Source organism: Symphalangus syndactylus, chromosome X (genome assembly GCF_028878055.3).
Source record: "Symphalangus syndactylus isolate Jambi chromosome X, NHGRI_mSymSyn1-v2.1_pri, whole genome shotgun sequence".
Taxonomy (NCBI): domain Eukaryota; kingdom Metazoa; phylum Chordata; class Mammalia; order Primates; family Hylobatidae; genus Symphalangus; species Symphalangus syndactylus.
Window position 1 is genome coordinate 135640472 of NC_072447.2, and position 21172 is coordinate 135661643.

Consider the following 21172-nt stretch of genomic DNA (forward strand, 5'->3'; position numbering starts at 1 on the left):
TTTTAAACCCAAGTCTAGATATCCAGACTCATTTTGCTACCCCATGCCACTTTGTTCATTTTATTTTAAAAGGTATTTTGCATGACAGCAAAGAGCTTTCTGCAACACCATAATGGGACAGGCAACCAAGGCCAGCCTTGTGAGGTGGCATAAGTTCAGGAGTGCTGGGAAGCACAGCCCCTCCCCAACACAGTTGGCCAGAAATCTATAAATGTAAAGTTTATTCCTTTGGTTTAAGAATCTGCCTCCTGTGCGTAGGGGACGATAGGAGATAAGGAGTACAGGGTCAAAAGCAATGAAGACTTATCAGTCATTTGCATGGGGGAGGGACTAAATGACCTCTAAGATATCCCTCCTGCTAGGTGTGGTGGCGTGTGCCTGTAGTCCCTGATACTTGGGACGCTGAAGTGGGAGGACCACTTGAGCCCAGGAGGTTGAGGCTGCAGTGAGCCATGATAGCAGCTCTGCACTCTAGTCTGAATAACAGAGCAAGACCCTGTCTCTTAAAAAAAAAAATAGTCATGTGTCCAAATTCAGGACAAGAAGACAGGCCTCAACTCTAAGTGTACCTGGAGCTCACAGAAAGAAAAGAGCAAGGCCATCTAGTTGGAACCCCATGCAATGTAAGAGCCTTTCGGTGGTGCCCAGCAGGCAGTCAAGGAAGACTACTGGTGGTGACGAGAGTGTATTAGTCCATTCCCATGCTGCTGATAAAGACATACCTGAGACTGGGTAATTTATAAAGAAAAGAGGTTTAATGGACTCACAGTTCCACATGTCTGAGGAGACCTCACAGTCATGGCGGAAAGCAAAGGAGGAGCAAAGGCATGTTTTACATGGCAGCAGGCAAGACAGTGTGTGCAGGGGGACTGCCCTTTATAAAAACCATCAGATCTTGTGAGATTTATTCACTATCACAAGAACAGCATGGAAAACCCACCCCTGTGATTCAATTACCTCCTGCCAGGTCCCTCCCATGACACATGGGGATTTTGGGAGCTATAATTCAAGATGAGATTTGAGTGGGGACACAGCCAAACCATATCAGAGTGCCCATACGGACAGGACTGAGATCATAGAAGTGAGGAGAGAGAACATCTCCATCTGCCTTTCCCCTCAGTTTCCTTCCTCTCTCAGTCTCCTCCACGTCCCACCTCATGCTGTGTGAATCCCCTCTTCTTTTTCAGTGACTTCCTCCTCCTCCTGGTTGTTTTGCCATTCTCTCTTCATCTTTTTTTCCTGTCCTGACGCCATAACTCCCCTTTCTCTCCTTCTATCTTCTCCACCCCTCTAGCCTCTATGTCCCCTCATTGTATTCTGATGAGTCCTCTGCTCCACTGTCTCTCAGTTTCCCTTGTCAGTGGCCAAATCAGCTGAAATAAGGCCCAGAGGTGAGCAGCAGGAGAGAAAGCTCAATATGGGTACCCCCAAAGCTTCAGCCTGGGGACAAGCAAGTGAATCCTCAACATGCCTCTGGGAAATCACTTTTCCCCTTATTCCCCTGCTGGAGAGTCCCAAAACTCCTAGGCAGGCATGGTCTTTGCCCAACTGTGTCTTTGGCATCCATCTCCTCTCCTCCCTATACCCATTGGCTTTATTCTTGCTCCTCTAGCATCTGTGCAAACACTGGTAGCAAATGAATGAAGCCAAGCTGTTGGATGCAAGAGCCTTAACCATGGGACAGGAAGACAGTGAAGTTTGGCCAACTGTTTCAGGAGGACAAGAAAGCCTTCCTACCATGGGCATGGGGCACTTGCGAGAGAATCGAGGCAGCATGTCTGACAACAAAGGGCTTTTATAAAATTTCTTTATGCAAGGCAATATAATATAGGTCATGAGCATGAGCTCTGCAGCCATTCTGTTGAGGATTTGAATCCAGCTCTACCTCTTATGAGATAGCTGTGTGACTTTGAGAGAGATGCTCAGACTCTGTGCTTCAGTTTCTTCATAAAGTGAAGATGATAATTCTATCACTTGCCTCATAGAGTGGCTGTAATAACTAAATGAATTAATACTTAGAATTGTGTTTGACACATAGTATAAGGTCAGTGAGCACTGGCAATAATTGTTTGCATAGGGTTGCATGCAGGACTTCAATGACACCTCTAAAAACTGCTTGATTCATGAGTCAGACTTACACACTTTGGGCAGAATGTGTTTCTCAGTGCCTGAAGAAGCTGTCCCAGGGCTGAATAGGGTTCACTCTAAGCCACTTCCAAAGTCAAAGGCAGTGGTACCTGTCATTTGCCTTGGAACCACAGACTTTGTCTGTGCACTTCACATGGGTCCCAATGCATGAAGACCAAGTGAAAAGTGCTCATAACCTGGCCAAATCTGACCCTGAATGGACCGCTTCCTCAGTATGCCAGTGGAAATCAACTACATCTCTCAGCTAAAACAACTGTATTTATCATTCTGAAATCAAATTTTGAACAAGTGGATAGTTCTGGGGCCCTAGGCTTTTGATGTCATTTAACGCTGAAAACTGCATGTGGAAAGAGACAAAAAAAAAAAAAGTTGGGTGTAAAAATACAGAGAACAAGTTTAAATTGTAGGCAGATGTAGAACAGTCTAATTTCTCTTTTGTAAGCCTTCAGCTTCTAGTTCTACCTAACCTATACCTGGGCTTTTTGTGGCTGGTTAACAATTCCAAAAGGGGGTGGAATTCTCGCTCTCTCTCTCTTTTTACTTTCTTTCATGCCTTTAACCTGGTGGTACAGGAAAGCCATCACTTTGTCTTACAGTCTGATTCTTGGTTGGGTCAATGGAGATATTATCCTTGTGAGTGGCAAACAAACAACTAATGGGGATAGCTATTCTAGTCCTGGAGCCCTGGGAGGAGGTTCTCAGAGCTAACTAATGTTTCTAAAAGATCCTGAAATGTGTGTGGGGTAACACATATTTTATCATAGTTATTCTGGCTCTGCAAGTGCAATGAAAATGTTAGCCTCGGCATATCAATCGTGTTTTACAGATGACTGTAATTTCCTGAATGTCAAAACTCCAAATTTTTCTACTAAGCAAACTTTTCAGTGGCAAAACAGATTGCCTCCATAATGTATCACTGTGGGCAGGAAAAATGAAATCTTTATGCACTGTATTATGAATTAATGAGGCATTGAGATTCTTGGAAGGATGAGTGGACTCTGGAAAATGAAAAACTGCTGCTATTCCATCTCTACAAACTGCTGCTCAGGGAGTGGAGGCTTTGGTGGCATTCAGCATGTGGGCCACAGAAATATCAAATTCAAGTTGAAACCAGTTCCTGACTTTCCCTGCATTTTGATGGGGTAAATGTCACTGTAGACATAGTGTGAGTCAGGGCATTTAGTAAACCCTTGCCCAAAAGCCCCCTAATGTGATTTCCTTCTGGAATAATGGCTCAGTTGCATTATTGCCACAGGGAGCCAGAGAAGACTGCACCTTTCCTTAAGGGAAAAATGGCATCAATGGCAAATAATTGTGGAATGTATACCATGTGTCTTGCACCATGCTAAGCATTCTACATGGGTTATCTCATTGAAAAATCACAACTCCAGGCTGGGCACGGTGGCTCACGCCTGTAATCCCAGTATTTTGAGAGGCTGAAGCAGGTGGATCACCTGAGGTCAGGAGTTCGAGACCGGCCTGGCCAATATGGTGAAACCTTGTCTCTACTAAAAATACAAAAATTAGCTGGGCGTAGCAGCGGCCGCCTGTAATCCCAGCTGCTCGGGAGGCTGAGGCAGGAGAATCGCTTGAACCCAGGAGGCGGAGGTTGCAGTAAGCCTAGATCATGCCACTGCACTCCAGCCTGGGTGACAGAGTGAGACTCTATCTACAAAAAAAAAAAAAAAAAAAAAAAAAACACAACTCCAAAGTAGGTGATTACAGATGAGGAAACCAAGACTTAGAGAGGTGAAGCAATAAACACAAGCTGAAGCATGCTGCCAGAACTTCCTGACTCCACAGTCTGAACTCTTAACTAGAAAGCATTTATCAGTGGTTGGCTATTTTTCAAGATTCTGGGCCAGCTCAGTCCATGGGAAGAGAGGAGTAAAGATATAAAGACGACTTGCTCTCTTTCTAAGATATCTGCAGACTTGAAGGGAAGAGAAGACTTGGACATGAATACACATGATAAAGTCAGATGAACAGCGTCCCTTAAGAGAAGTCCAGAAAACCCATTCTGGAGGTTCAGAGGAAGGTATGGCTGCTTCAGCTGTTGAACATCAGGAGGAATGAAGCCTTGAGAAGTCAGTCCTATTTGGACAAAGAGGTAGAGCAGGAAATGTGTCTGGAGACAACAGTATGAGCCAAGGCATGGGGTGGCAACGTGCAGCTCAGGGAGTTTGGTTTGCTTAGAGTGTGGAGGTCAGTGTGCAGGAGAACAGTGATAGGATGGAATATGAGCTTGGACCAATAACTTAGTGATAAATTCTGGACATCTTTCAACTAAAAATCAGTCTGCTCATTTTCTCTGTAAATCCTTGTGCTTTGCCTTTAATATCTTTGCTTTCATATTTATTTTTAAACCAGAGAGTCCTCAGCCCCAGCAAAATTCTAAAGCAGCCAAGTTTGCCTTTGGGGTCCTCAGTGATCCTTCTTGGCCTCTTTTTCTTTCCTTAAAACTCGGTCTCGGTGCCCATCTCTATAACATGGCTTTCACACCCCCTTTTCCACCTCAACCCACCCCTGCCCCAATGCAGGATATGACTATTAAATCCATAGGAGGGATCTCTCTCTCTCTCTCTTCTTTTTTGTTTTGTTTTAAGAGATGAGGTCTCACTCTGTTGCCCAGGCTGGAGTGCAGTGGTGTGACCATAGCTCACTGCAGACTCAAACTCTTGATGCTTGCATCTTAGCTTCCCAAGTGGCTATGACTACAGGCACATGCCACCACACCTGACTAATTTAAAACAACTTTTTTTAGAGATAGGGGTCTCACTATGTTGCCCAGGCTTGTCTTGAACTCCTGGTCTCAAATTATCCTCCCACCTTGGCCTCCCAAAGTGTTGGAGTTCAGGCATGAGCCACCATGCCCAGCTGGGATAAACACTTAATGGCATTATTTCTGGCCTCAAATCTCTCTCCTACCATTGTAGGAATTCCTTTGAACATTAGAGCAACCAACATATGTATTAAGCCTCTAGTACTATTTCATATTTATTAGCAGAGTTTATTAGAAAGTAAATAAAGTTCCTTGCAGGTATGGAATACAAGACAGGGAAGTTTTGCTTGGAAGGAAAGGTAATACTTGGAGAGTGCAGATGCTGGAAGAAGGAAGTAAAAGGACAACCAAGGGAAGACTGGAGCAACCAAGGGAAGTGCCCCAAATACTTCCCTCATTTAACCACTTCCCCAGAGTTGATCTATTGTATAAAGTGAGAGAGCCCCGATCTGTTCATGTTTCCATATAATCATTCTCCTCTATTTATATGGTACACATGGATTCAACTTTCAGAAATAGTTCTTAAATACTCTTAGGCATGAGTAAGAAAGGCTTTGGAAGTCATCTCAAATCCTTTGTGGAAGTAGGCAGGATCTAAAAAAATATGCGGGGCAAAAACAGCCTTTCCTTCTTGTTTAACTTCAAGATGTCTTACAAATTGATTTAGGGGCCTTTATTACTCTGTGAGTCACACATTTGGCTTATAGCAGGTTTTGAAAACCAGACTCCATAAAAAGACCCTAACAGATTGTGAGAAAATTCCAGAGGCACTCTCACCCTGATGGTTCCTGAGTTCACTGCTGGGCCTGCTTGCCTCCTGATACCACCCAAAAAATTGAGAGAACTGCTAGGGCATGGGAACCAGCAGCAGTAGGTATTATTCAGTACCCTCTTCCTCCAGGGGGTGGCATATGACTGGCACACCAAGGGCTGTTTTTAGGTAGTACTCTCACAACTTGTGTGGGTTGTTGAGAGTGGGAAGGATTTGAGAGATTCCAAACCTGTTATGCACAGGCAAAAGACAGGCACCCACAGTGCTCACCTAACAATGAAGCTGGGCTTTTCTTTTCAGTTCCTTCCTGCTTCAAACCTACGCTGAAGAGGCCCATTTCTCATTTAGCAGTCAGTCCACAGAACCACAAGGAAGCAAGGCTTTTGGAGGGCTCTGCAGACACAAGCCAGGCTTCCAGTAGTTTCGCGGCTGTTGTTTCCATCCTAGCCACCTCCACAAAGTTCTCCAGCTCCAATGATTCAATGTGTTACCCACTTAGCAATTTTCTTCATTTCTGTCCCTAGACAGTTTCTCTCACACCTCCCATTGTTCTGTTTCTCCTATCTCCAGGATGATCGATGACCCAATAGGCATTTACATTTACAAAGCAATCTCATTTACATAAGATAGCTCTTATCTACAGCTGAAAAAGGCACAACTATAATACATATATAATAGAGGAGCGCCTATTCATCACCCACATTTACAGTGCCTTCTAACAGGATAGACTGTTCTAGGAATTGGTATACAGGGGAGAGAGCCCTATAAAATTTATCACTAGAGGTAATCAATGAGTTCTGACTAACATGCTCCACACCTTGAGGTGAAAATATGCCAAAAATACAGGGAAAACATATTTACTCCTTAAAGTTTGCTGAATTTAATTAGAGCTTTCATCAATTTCATTTAATACAAAGATTATATAATCAGGAAGTCGGTAGCAATTGAAAATACCAAGTCTAGTGTTCACCCATCAGGGCATTTTGGTAGTATCTAGTAATGGCAGGAGATTCTCATTTAATTGAATTGGAAATGCAACGTATATTAGCTTACAGAAGCTTAATCAGTGTGATCAAATTAAAACAGGCCACTAAGACATACCATCCTGATTAAGGCACTTGCAAACATGCCACAATTATCAGAGATTTGTGGTGTTAATGATTTAAACTCAGGTTTCTTCTCTGGGGATTCAGACTTAGATTTTTTTTTTAACTAGACAATTAGAAAAAGCCATCCTTTATTTTGAAAAATGTTGCAACAGTATTATTGACATTAATTCTCAAAGAATGCAGAACAGTAAATACCATGTGCTTGTAATTTTTTTTTTCTTTTAGCGGTCACTGCCTTCTCTTTAAGATGAGGATCGTTAATCTCGAAGCTTTAGCTCCTGGGAGTGGTAATGAAGTTTGGCAATGGTGAAGTGACCATTTTTTAAAGTACTAGGGGAAAACTCCACTTTTCTGCTTTCTGCAAAGCAGCTCTAGGTTTCACCGAAAGAAATTTGCTTATAGCCCTATTCAAAAAACGCTTTGACTGAACTGGCCTGCTGTCCTGGGTAAAACACTACAGAATTAGTCCATTTCTTTTCAGTGTGTTCTTAATAGACCATTATAAACACTATCTTGGGAGATGTGAATTGCTTTTTCCCTTCTTTTAAAACTCATCTTCTTGGCCCACCACTTTTAAAATGCAGCAGTATTAAATTACCTGGAAAGGATCTCGTGTTTCTAGCTCCATTATTTGTGTTGATAGTGGTGATGGGGGCTTGTCTAACGATTTGTTTGTACTTTAGTCAGCAAAGCCAGCCCCCTCATTTAACAGCAGAGAAAACAGATTCAGAGAGGCTAGGTGACTTTCTCAAGGTGTCAGAGTTGGTTAGGGTTAGGTCTGGGGACAGATGTCCACAGTCATTTGACTCTCAGGTTTTTTTGCATCCAGCTTAGTCAATTAAGACAAACCCTAAGTCATTGGAATCTGCCTTAAAAGAACTGTGCACTATTGAGTAAGCAACTCTGTTAATGAAAGGACTCCTGTGGGTTGAAAGAGGGATGAAGACGAACAGGAGGAGGAGAATGTTGTGCTGAGATGGGGTAGGGGATCCAACTTTCAACAGACACTGCAGCAGTCTTCTATGGCTGAAGCCAGATCAGGGAAGATGGTTCTAACATCCATCAAAAGCACAATCAGGTCAAACTCATAGAAGCAGAAAGGAGAATGGTAGCTATCAGGGGCTGGGCAAGGGGGCGGTGATGGTTAAAGGGTATAAACTTTCAATTACACAAGATAAATAAGTTCTGGGAATCTACTACACAGCATGGTGCCTATGGCTAACAATACTTGATTTTATATGTAAAATTTGCTAAGAGGGTAGATCTTATGTTGTAAGTGTTCTTATCAAAAAACAAAACAATAATAATCATGGGGCAGGAGGAAATCTTTAGGGCATGATAGATATATTTATGTCCTTGATGATAGTGATGATTTCACAGATGTATATTTACCTCCAAAACTCAATGAGATATATACGTTAAATATAAATAAATATTAAATATATGCAGCTTTTTATATGTCAGTCATACTTCAATCAACTGGTTTTTAAAAAGGACTCTCAGGTACAATTTCTCAGATTCAGACAGGCAGGGACAAGCAGTAGGTTCAAATAGAAGCGCCTGTAGGGTAAGTGTACCCTAGAAGTGCTCCTAGCCCCTCTCTGTAACATCATGAGGTTCAGGGAAATGCAATGTGTACTATAGTTGGCTCAATACCAAAATCCTCAACAAAATGCTCTTTGTTTAAAATAAGCTCAATCTTTAAAGTTCAAGGAGGAAGAATACTTATTTATTTATCCATTTTTTTAGAACCTTTTCACATATCGAGTTACAGTGCATGCACTTTCTATAAGATGCTATAAGATGGAATAAGAGAATAGGTGGTCTTTTCTGGCATGTGTTGTATACCTATTCTGTTTACTGCAGATACTTTGCAGATACTTTACTACAGATACTGCAGATACTTTACTCACATCAGCGCATACACTGAGAGCTCATTTTGTACTTCGGTAGGCTCTGTGGAAGATAAAGAAGTACTCCCACTCTTCCTCAAGGAGCCACAGCCAGAACTTTGCTGGAGAGATAAGCAAACAAAGGGAAAGTTAACAAGAAAGAAGACAGTTGTCATTTCCAGAACTTTTTCTTCCAGTGGAGACAGTCCTCCAGCCGAGTCTCCAGCTGCACCTTTCTTACAAAGCACATAGCTTTGTTCCTTGTATTCTAGTTATTTTTGTATATGAGTATCTTCTTTATTAGAAAATTAGGTGCTTAAGAGCAGTATCTGTTTCAGCCCTGCTGTCTCCACCTTCTCTCCTCCTTCTTTCACATCCACCTCTGTATGCCCACCCTGCCCCAGCATCTGGTACTGTGCCTATTACATTCTAAATGCACAATAAATAGTTGCTCATTGAATTAATAAACAAATGAATGGCACATCTTAGTGTCTGGTTCAATGCTAAATAGATGCTGTTCAGAGGAGGGAGAGATGCCCTCAGGTTGCATCAAGGGAGACATGATGGAGTAAGGGGCACAGTCATTGTTTTGAAATATAAGTAATAACAATGATTCCATTTAATGAGTACCAGTATGTACCAGAAGATTTGCCTAAGTCATCTCAGTGAACATTCAAGGAATTTCTAGCAGAGAGGAAGGTCCAGTTATTATCCCCATTTTACAAATGAGAAAACTGAGGCTCAAAGAGATTAACTTGTCCAAGGTACTAGAGCTGGAATAGAAACATATATCTTATCTATTTCGAAAGAATGAGCTCTTTTCAATGAACTAGTATTTGGACATGGGTAGTTGAAGGACACAGGTTATTCAAGATAGGTGCAACAGTATGGAAAAGCAGACATTTTATAGACAAGAAGAAGACCAGTATAACCAAGGGGATGAAGGTTGGGCCTGATGAAAACATTATATTGTTGGTGAAAAGGTTGAATTTGTTAGTAAATATAATATAAAGAGACAATTTAAAATTTATTTTAAAAATTGTTTATAGGGTTATATAAAATAGCTACAATGTGTATGTATAGCATACAATAAATATGAGGAAAACTCATAGGCCTCCTAATGACATTTAAATTAAAAACAAAGACTCCAGCCTAACCATCCACCTATTTTTTGGGAGAGGATGGCTTAAGCAACTAAAATAATCCTTTCCCCAAGCAAATGGTCTTTCTTCCCCTACAGGTTTCATTACAGCCTAGCACAGAGGCCAGTTTAAGGAAATGGAGTGGAAATAGTGTGTGTTCATTTAGTCTTGAGAGCAGATGCCAGTTGGGGAGCATTACTCAAAACCTGTGGCATTTTTTTTTCCTCCAAGTGTTTCAGATTCAGCCTGGGTGTAGGCTGTAATCTTAGGGAACAATCACCTGTCAGTCTGGTCTCTTTCATCTGTTCAGAGCAATTTGGCCATATGAAAGGAAGCATTTCTTTTTTTCTTCTTTTTTTTTTTTTAAAGCTTGCAGAATTGAGAAAGGGGACTGTGAGATTGTCCAATAGCCAGAACTGCTTTGCCTGTCACTGGGGAGCTGAGGCATGGTGGATAAAGGCGGTTTTCCAATAAAAACCTTGCTCCCTGAGTATTCTCTGGCTGGGTCTACACTGGTAGTTATCAGTTCCTTCTTAGCAACGAGGCTTTTGTATTTTTTATTTTTATTTATTTATTTTTATTTCAATAGCTTTTGGAGTACAAGTGGTTTTTTGTTATATGGATGAATTACATAGTGGTGAATTCTGAGATTTTAGTGCACCTGTCGCCCAAGCAGTGTACATTGTATCTAATGTGTAGATTTTTATCCCTGGCCTCTTGAGTTTCAAAGTCTATTATATTGCTCTGTATGCCTTTGCAAACTCATAGTTTAGCTCCCACGTGTAAGTGTGAACATATGGTTTTTGGTTTTCCATTCTAGCAGCAGCAGGGCTTTAAAAAATGAAATCTAGGCAGATCCCAATATGTAAAAACAGATGAAAATGGAGTCACTCAGGAAGAGGTGGAGTGAGGGCCTGGAGCCCCATCTATTTACCACTTCAGACTACCCCATCACTTTCACTCATGGCAGGCTTCGAGGTCCTCCCTCAGAACCCAAGGGCTGTACAGAACATAGACTGAAAACCACTGGTCTACACAGAGGAAAGACATGGTAAGTGCATTGCAATGGCTCTATGAACCCAGGCTCAATGGCCTGGGTGGCTTCTTTATACCTCTTTTAGTCCTTTTTCATCTGCTAGAAACCGGAAATGGAATGAAGAATGGCTACTGGCAGGCAGAGATTCCCCACCAGGAGGCATTTGCAGGGGAAAGGGACAATATGCCTTTTCCTTGGTATTCCTGTTGACTAACACAAATGCCTTGTCCATTGTAGGCATTCAGTAATGAATGGTCACACTGCCTCCCAAATTACAAGAAAGCAGAAAAAAATAACAACATTATGCATGTGTTTCCTCACCACCAAGTGGGGGAATAGAAACCCAGATAATCAGGTAAGGAAACTCGTAGCCTCCAGACTTGATGTGTTTTTTAGGACAAAGCTGGGTATGTGTAGTTAGCCCCTGAAAATATGGCTGCCAATGGAGGGCAAGTGAGAAATGAAGAGTCGGTGAGACACTAGGCATGTGGCTGGGAAAGGACATAACGATCTGTGGGAGAAAAGGGGCAACCTCTGCAAACCTGGCACACAGATGGCAAGAAGACATTCTCAGGGAAAAGGGTAAGAGTCTGTCAACTTTACTTATATGGAAATGTACTTTTCCCCCCCAAAGTTACTGAAAACCACCATGAAGTATGTTCTTGTAATTATTTATTTTTTGTAAGGTCTTTGGAGACATTATATTGCTTGTTTTCATATCCTCCTGGTGATGCCAGGAGGAGTGATGAGAATGATTACCTGCATTTCACAGAAGAAGGGGGAGCAGTACTAGGAGACTGGGCAGTGGCAGCATACTATTAGGTTGGTGCAAAAGTAATTGTGGTGTTTGCCATTATTTGCTTTTTATTACGTGGCAAAAACTGCAATTACTTTTGCATCAACCTAATATTTTCTGACAAATATCACAACTGAACAACATACCCTGGTGCCTAGGGTGAAGGCACAAAATAGCTTGATCATCCTTGAAGGGTCCATAGGCACGTATTGGGGAAGTGAAGATAAACATGCAGACGATGGGTACAGAACATTTCATTAAAGCCTGTGGAGCACAAATCTCCTCCCCAACCATGACGAGAAAGAAGGACACTCTTGAAGAGCCACTTGGAAGCAAGCCCAGCCTTCTTAATTCCATTAATTATGGTCTTTGATGCCAAAAAAGCGAAACTCTTTAGATTCCAAAGCTGGGAGAATCATTACCCTGGCTCAGCTCCACAATCCAGCCATGCTGTGTCTGCTGAAGGTACCCAGACATCACCCCAAAGAGAACCTTCAATATTTGGGTATGGGCAACACCATCTAAGCTACTGATGAGCTCTCCCTGAATCAATGTCATGGAGTAGTTCTCAGGATTAAATGAAATAATGCATGCATTTAAAGCACTCCGAACAGGGCCTGGTGCATAGGAAGCACTCAATAAATGTTATTTCTTATTATTTAAAAATTCCAGGCCCTTGCTATATTTGGCAGTCTCTGACATCTTTGCTGGAATTGAAGTCTGTAAGTTTATCTACCTTCCTGTAAAGGTGTAAAATATGGTTTTTTTCTTTTCTTTTCTTTTTTTTGTCAGGTACGTAAAATTATTTGACTCTAATATCAGAGCACCTTGTGCTTTGGCCAAAAAATACTTTAGGATTTAGAGTTAAAAGGGCCCTGTTTTGAATCATGGCTCTACCACTTACTATCTATGTGGCTTTGGGCAAAAATATGCTATTTCCCTCAGCCTTAGTTTTCCAGTCTGTAAGATGTAGATATAATTCCTGCTTCCTAGGATGGTGGGTAAAATTAATTAAATGAAATAACAAAAGAGAAGGCTGTTTCCAAATTATAAAGTACTTTACAAGCAAATTCTTTTCTAATTAGGAATTTTAGGCTTAGCCAGACTTGCCTCCCTTCTTCCTTATATCCCTGAATTCACTATGACCTTTGCAGACAGTGATGGCCAGACATATTATTACGCCTGCCATACTGCATGGGCCTAGCCAGTTGGTCATTTTAATTAAATGATCCAGTCAACTCAAGAAAGCAGTTTTCTCAGTGTCCTCATCTCCTCCTCTACTCAACCCCACTCAGGTGATCCAAAACACTAGCTCCTGTGATTTCATATAAATATATCCTTCAAGCAACATGATATTCCTCTCAGAACATCTTCACCATCCACAATCTTCCCAGGGATGCTAGGCACCCATGCACTGATGATTTGTGCTTCAAATGCATGTGACATCTTAATTATCCAGTGCAAATGCTACTTTAAGCAAGCACTAACAGATGGTGGCCTGAATTTTATAGCATTGCCAGCATTTTCCAAGCAAAATTTGTAGTTCAGTCATCAATGAGCTGAGTCCAGCCTCATTTTTCTTTTTTTGTTTAAACTTTAGCAAATGACCACCCTGAAAACCCAAATCATCTTTTGTAATGGAGTAATAGCTATTGCCCAATAACGTTGTTTTATTTCTATCCTCCCCACTTCCCATTCTTAGGTTGCTTGCCCACAACATACATAGTAGTGAAAGTCTCAGAGCCAGGTGCTGGTATTGGAGTGCCAGGCAATATTGCCCTTATTCTCAAGTTGAAATACTAAAGATAAGGTGATATTTCACCACGCCCCACAGCCCTTGTAGAAGCTTTTAGCTATATAATCCTATCCCATCTAACTGAAGCCTCCAGCAGCAGGACCAGTCTTCTAATATTTGTGAATCAAAGTCTAGTCTAATACAGTCCCTAAGCACGCAGGATGTCTTCAGAAGGGGTAGATGAACTTAGCCTCATGAGACAAGCTCAGATGTGATCTGAGTATTGGCCCTATCACCTACTATGTGACCTTGGACAAGCCAATGTCTTCTGAGATTCCTCCTCAGTAGAAAGGGCTAATAACCCTTACTTTATAGGCCGATTATAATAATTAAACAAGATAATATGTAAAGCACCTTGCACAGTGTTGGACACACAGAAAGTACTCAATAAATTATAATTCGTAAAAGTACTATATTTTTGCTGTATGTAAAGAACTATTCCAATTTCTTTACATGCATTAACTGATTTAATATAAATCAAACCCTTCCTCAGATGTCACCTTTAGTGATGTTTCCCTCAACGACTTTAAATTTACAAGTTTCTTGCCTCCACCATTCCTTATACCTCTCCCCTGCTTTTTCCAAATTATGACTTATTCCCTTTTAAAATAATACGTCTTTTACTTGTTTAATGACTGTATCCCTCCATTATAATGGGCATAAGGACAGGGAATTTTGCGTGTTTTTTTCTCTGCTGTATCCCCAGAACCTAGAGTAGCATCTTGTACCTACTATGCACTCAGTAAAATTTTTGAATGAATAAAGAATTTAATCCTCAAGAAAACCCTATGAAGCAGGCACTACTAATAGCTTCTTCTTATAAGTGAAGAAACTGATGCAGAGGGAGAGCAGGTAACCTTCCGAGGGCAATGCTAGGCTTTTAAAGCAGTAATTAGGCTCCAGCATTTGCTGTCTTAACCATTATACTATAATACCTCTTTCAAAGAAGAGAGAGAGAGACAGAGAGAACATGAATGAAAGAATGAGAATGAGAAAAGTGTATATGATTCTATGAACTTTAGGGTTTATTTTTCTTCTTGTTTTTCACTTTTTCTCCTCCACCTCCCCCTCCTCCCCATGAATAGGATCTACTTTTCTCTGATGAAATATATCTGTGCAGTACTATGGGAATCTAGCTTTGGCCACGCAATAAAGGCAGGGATCAACCATTTGTTCCCAAAATAGCATCTTCAGAGGATGCTTCCATTGTTCAACTATCTCTCCATTGTTGTATGTGTCTTTTTCCAAACTTAAGTGGGTGGAAATTATTTACACACCAAAAAACTCATAGCTATTTGTATTAGTCCATTCTCACCCTGCCATAAAGAACTGCCAAAGACTGAGTAATTTAGAAAGGAAAGAGGTTTAATTGACTACTCACAGTTCTGTATGGCTGGAGAGGACTCAGGAAACTTACAATCATGGTCTAAGGTGAAGGGGAAGCAAGGAACCTTCTTCACAACGTGGCAGGAGGAAGAAGTGCTGAGTGAAGAGGTAAGAGCCCCTTATAAAACCATCAATTGTTGTGAGAACTCACTATCACAAGAACAGCACGAGGAAACCGCCCCCATGATTCAATTACTTCCACCTTGTCTCTCCCTTGACACATGGGGATTATGCGGATTACAATTCAAGATGAGATTTGGGTGGGGACACATAGCCTAACCATATCACTATTCAACACTGTACTAAAGGCTTTAACCAGTGCAATAAGGCAAGAAGAAAAAGACATCCATATTGAAAAGGAAGAATAAATCTGTCTTTATTCACAGATAACAATCATCTATGTTGAATATCCAATGAATATCCAGTGGAATCTACCAAAAAATAAAGCTCCTAAAACTTAGTAAGTTTTGCAGAATACAAGATTAATCTACAAAAATCAATTATACTTCTGTTATCTATTAGAAATAATCAGAAATTGAAATAAAACAATACTATTAACCATAGCACCAAAAGTGTGAAATATTTAGGGATATAGCTGACCAAAAAAAATAAGAAAAGCGTGTATCCTGAAAACTATAAAACACTGATGAGTGAAATTAAAGAAACCCAAAAAAATGGATAGATACCCTGAGTTCATGGTGACTCAATATTGTTAAGATGTCAGTTTTCTCCAAATTTGATATACAGATTCAAGGCAATCCTTGCCAAAATCCTAGTAGGCTTCTTTTTTCTTTTACTTTTTGCAAAAATTATAGACCGATTCTAAAATTCATATGGAAATGGAAAGGATGTACAATATCCAAAACAAGTTATAAAGGAAGAATGGTTAGGTGCATTGGCTCACACCTGTAATCCCACCACTTTAGGAGGCCAAGGCAGGAGGATTGTTTGAGACCAGCCTGGGCAACACAGTGAGACCCCATCTCTACAAAAAAATTAGCCAGGCATGGTGGCATGTGCCTGTCGTATCAGTTACTTGGGAGGTTGAAGTGGGCCATGATTGCACCACTGTACTCCAGCCTGGGTTGACAGTCTTATCTCAAAAAAAGAAAGAAAAATGAATGAACTTGGAGAGCTCACAGCACCTAATTGCAATACTAGTATAAAGCTATAGTAATCAAGACAGTGTGGTGCTGGCATAAGGATAAACATATCAATCAATGGAATAACACTGAGTCCAGATATAGACCCAAATACATATGGACAAATGATCTTCAAGAAAGTTGCCAAGGTAGTTCCAAGAAAGCTCAGTTGAGAGCCAGAAAAATGGGGTGGAAGAATTCATAGATCAATGAACAAACAGATGAGGAAAGGAAGGAGGGAAAAGTGAAAGAGAAGGAGAGAGAGAGAGAGATTTGCTTTTTATTACGTGGAAAAAAGTAGCATACTGTTTAACATCACTCTTCCTTGCATTCCTAGTCTTTCCCAATAGGGAGAGAGAAGTGTGGAATTCCAGACAGTACCTGGGAACTGGACAGAACCTGAGCTCTGCTAGAGCAATGTAAGTGAGAATTCTCAACCATGTACGACACAGAGGTAGAAAAAGAGTCACTGAGGACCCCTGTTCTAGAGAGCAGCAGCACATTGCCTCCCTGATTTTTGTAAGGCAGTTGAGGGGAGAGAAAAATGGTTCCTGCTTTTCAAGGCTTGATTAACAGAACACTCTTCTTGACTTAAACAGAACACTCTTCTTGACTAAGATATAGAAGCATGACCAGCATGGAAAGTCATATATGTGGGGTTGGGGGGGGATTTATTATGTCACGAAGTGTACTGTATATCCTAACCGTCACAGAGATGCAGGTGAACTTGCTAAGAAACATTTCCATGGCTGGACTCTTTCTTCCTGGATCTGTTACTCATTTCTTGTAGCATCTAATCTATAGGCACTGTTTATGTTATGTTACTATGTTATATTGTTATTATGGTGCTGGGGCTTTTGCTTCCACATTTCAGTAACTGGCAAAAGCAGACAACCAGAAAAACTGGGCCAACCAGAGCTCATCAGAATCATACTGGCCAGGTCACACTGTCCCCCGCTGCAATACGTTGGCAGCTGAAACAAGCATAATCACTAGTTGACATTTATTGAGTGCTTGTCACGAGCCAGGCACTATGAGAGCCTTACTTAGTTTATGACATTTAATCCTCACCAACAGCCCAATGAGGTAGGTACAAAGTTACTGAATGGTAGAGTCAGGACTCAAATACAGGTCTATTTGACTCCAAAGCTGATGTTCTTTCAAATACACATAAGGCTGCCTAATTTGTTTAAAGATATCTTTGAACAGCCCTTTGCCACAGCTGATTAGCACTAGGTTAAATATCAAAGTATGTCCAGCCTATGTTATTTATCCCCTGTTACTGAAAGTCTCTTTCAAATAGCTTAGGCTACTTTCCTGCCTTATTAATAAATGCACTTTCTGGGATAAACTGGAATTTTTTGTTGTGATCAAAGGTCTCACACTATTCTGGATGGGGGACTACTGAAGGAAAAGGTAGTTAGGCTATAAATGAATTCATCCTTGAGCACACTCCACTAAAAGCCATCTTTAGGAATACATTCTGACGTCAGTTTATGCTTTTGTCATTCGTCTTTTTCTACAAAGGTGCAATTGCAAAAAAAAAAAAGTAAAAGAAAAAAATAAGCAGTAATATTAATGCTTTCATTTGTCACAAGCTTTTGTGTTATTAGACTTAGTCTAATAGCTAAACTAAGGAACTATTGACATTATCATCACATAAAACTACAGCAATTACTGGCAAAGTCAAATACTTGGCCAGTGGATTGCTATGTTCATGCAACATACAACCATTTTGAAGAGAACACTCACACACACATACTTTCATATACACACAGTGGCAAAATTAGTGGGGGTTAGCAACAGTCACAACCTAATGTCTTAGAAAAAATACATGGCTCTCAATTAGAGGAAAAAACATAATCACGATATAATATGCAGGCCTCTGGTGCCAGCAATGGACATAGAAACAGCTGAAGCCAAACATGAAAATGCACCATGCTGAGTCCAAACAGAGCAAGCAAGACATCATTTTATCTTTCATTTTTTTCTTTTCTTTTTTTTTGAGATGGAGTCTCACTCTGTCACCCAGGCTAGAATGCAGTGGTGCGATCTCGGCTCACTGCAACCTCTGCCTCCTGGGTTCAAATGATTCTCCTGCCTCAGCCTCCTGAGTAGCTGGGACTACAGGCACGTGCCACCATGCCCGGCTAATTTTTTGTATTTTTGTAGAGATGGGGTTTCACTGTGTTAGGCAGGATGGTCTTGATCTCTTGACCTCATGGTCCGCCCACCTCGGCCTCCCAAAGTGCTGGGATTACAGGTGTGAGCCACCACGCCCAGCCTTCACTTTATTTGTCTAAAGCCGAAAAGTTTTTCATTTGACTCCTGCCAGCCAAAAGCAAAGGGGTGCTGGTATGTTTAGTTTATTTATGAAGCTATGCACTCTTGACTACTCTTACCTGGATACTACTGAATAGATAAACAGGTTTGTTCACTATAAGGTACTTCTGGCAAAGACAGGTTAGAGCTGGTCTTCCTGTGGCATCTGCTACCAGAGTCAGCTCCAAGTAGATTTGTGGAGTAAGCAGGGTTTGACTTGATCATCTCATATTCCCCTTCTGTACACCTTCTTTTTCTCCATTTTAATATCCCTCCTTCCCCTAGCTTAATTCATTTAACCCATCACTTATAGTGCTTAATTCAACATTTATAGTATCATTTGCCAGGCACTGTGTTTGGTTGCTCCACCCTGGCCCCATAATATTTGTGGCCTTCACTAGTAGTTGAAAACTGGACTTGGTCCTTGTTATTCCCTAGCCTGAGCCTATGTGAAAAACATTTCAGATGGAGAGGAGTGATCGAGTTCCATCATCATCTCAACTTTGGGCAATTTAATTTTTAAATGGATGCCTCTGAATGTCATACGTAGATGTAGATAAATGTGTGTCTGTTTGTCTATCTACCTATCTAATCTACATCTCCTTAGCTTTGGTTGGCTGATTCGAGGGAGAATAGCTATAGTGATATATGAGTTCTCTATTGCTTCATTGATGGAGTAGATCAGAGGCTTGAGATGGCTCAACAATACTGTTGAGGAAAGGTAGCTGTCCAAATAGAACCAGAAATACCACTATTTTAGAAGAAAAAATGAAGCAGTTGAGAAGTACATGCTTTTTCCTTTCATCACCGCTACTGCTACATTTTTTTAAAAGTAGGATGATTCTAATTTTTCCAAAATGTCTCCATTTTCACAGTAGCTGGCAGAGCCCACACAAAAAGAGGGAAGAGCACCTGGCTGGACATCCTGAGATCTGGCTCCTGGCCTCCCTTGGTGCAATTAGCTGAAGTATCTTCCTCTCTGGGAGAAGAATTGTAGCATACATTGCAGTGGAAAGATCATGGGACAAGTATCAGAAGACCAGGAGTCTAGGCTGCCCTCTGCTAGTAGTTAGGTGTGTGCCTCATGGAAAGTGACTTACCTTTCTTGAGTCTCAGTGTCCTTGTGTTCAGCAAAATAATTGGTCTCATGTAAAGTATGAAATACCAAATGAACATTATAAAGGCTCTTGGTGGCTACTACACATGCCCAGCTTTGACAGTTTAAGTGCTTTCTGGGGATAATCCAATGGGTCAGCAAATAGATTGACTGTGGTCTGCTGTGTTGGCCAGAATAACAGGTTCACATTACCAAAGGGAACCATATGTGAGGCTGAATGCAGTGATCTGTCCTGATTGGTCATGGGTCAGCCTCTGCAAAAACTATGCTTCCTGATCTCAGTGACACAGTTCTGCACTGAATTTTTTTTTCTGTCTTGTCAATTTGGCTCACTGTTGGCATAGAAGAAACTGCTTGCACCTCCCTGAAAGTCATTTCCAGGGTAGTCTGGCTCTGCTGCTCAGACATATCCCATTCCATCTGTTCCTCCCTGAAACAGAGGGCTGGCTACCCAGCTTCACATCCAGGCAATGAAACAGAGCAAGCAGAACTGACGCGACATTCAAGCTGTAGGTTTCCTAAGCGACTCAGCATGTTACACTGAATCTCAGTAGGCTCCACATGGATTGAAAGTCGGAAAAAGGTGGAATTAGACATTTCATTTTAGCTTTGACCTAATCCACAACTCCAACATATTCTGACCAAGACACAAAGGATTCTGCCCCTCTTGAGTGACCGACTTGCATTTTCTTTCTCTGACCTAACCTTGCTACATGAAGGGTAAATGGATAAAATTAAAGAGCTCAGGGATTGCTTCTCAGGAGCCTTTGTTGATATCCCCATATGACCTATTTCCCACCCCAACCCTGGCATCAGCTAGGGATTGTAGCACTTAAATACCACGTTGTCATCCTCTGTCCTCCCTACTAAGACTGTGAGCTGCTTGAGGGCACCTATAGTATTTTATATTTATATGGCCCCAGAGTCTAGTGCAATGGCACAAAGTAAATGCTTAATATATTTTAATTACTACTACTATTATTATCATTGCTGCCAAAGAAGGTTTTTTACCAAAATTGTTCATTTGGATACCTCAGGTGGGCATATCATTATTCTCTTGGAGCCTCAATTTCCTCATGTGCACAATAGAAATAATAGTGCCTGTTTCATGAGCTTTTGGTAGGCAAGGATTAATGAGACAAAATGTACCAAGTGCTTGGGACACAGGTTGGCCCATAACACTCAGTAAACACATATTCCTTATTTTTGGCCATGATGCATATTTGGGGCAGCTTGACTTTTGCATTTTTGTTTTCTTCAAAAACAGAGAGGACTGAATTTCTTTTCAGAGAAGAAAAGAACCCTCCTTCTATCTCCCAGCCTGTGTCTGGCCTCAAAATAACATAGGGAAATTCTTAAAAACTGCTCTATATCCTATTGTCATTAGGTCAAATAACATCAGAACATGGCATCCTCTGTGCTGGTTGTTGCGAAAATACACCATGGGGAAAAGCCTTGGGGTGGAGACATCTACCCATCCCCCCCTCACCACCACACACACCAAAGCTAAGGAAATGCACAGACAGTGCAGCAGGAACTGGCAATCACAACTCTCTCTGAACTAGAACACAGTGCCTAAACATCCATAGGCACTGTTCTATAAAGTGTGAAAAATGCCCTTCATAGTCTCACCATATGCACAGAAGGTCAGTACTGCTCCTGTTGAAAATGATATCCCAAGAAGGAGAAAATGTGCAGTAATGGAAGAAAAGAAAAATCTCCTGAAAACTGAT

At 41.1% G+C, this 21172-nt stretch overlaps 1 protein-coding gene across 5 annotated transcripts in view; it reads right to left on the reverse strand.

Annotated features, from left to right (window-relative positions):
* The window catches only part of HS6ST2 (heparan sulfate 6-O-sulfotransferase 2), a 330457-nt gene that overhangs the window by 20110 nt on the left and 289175 nt on the right, over positions 1-21172 (reverse strand). The window lies entirely within an intron of this gene.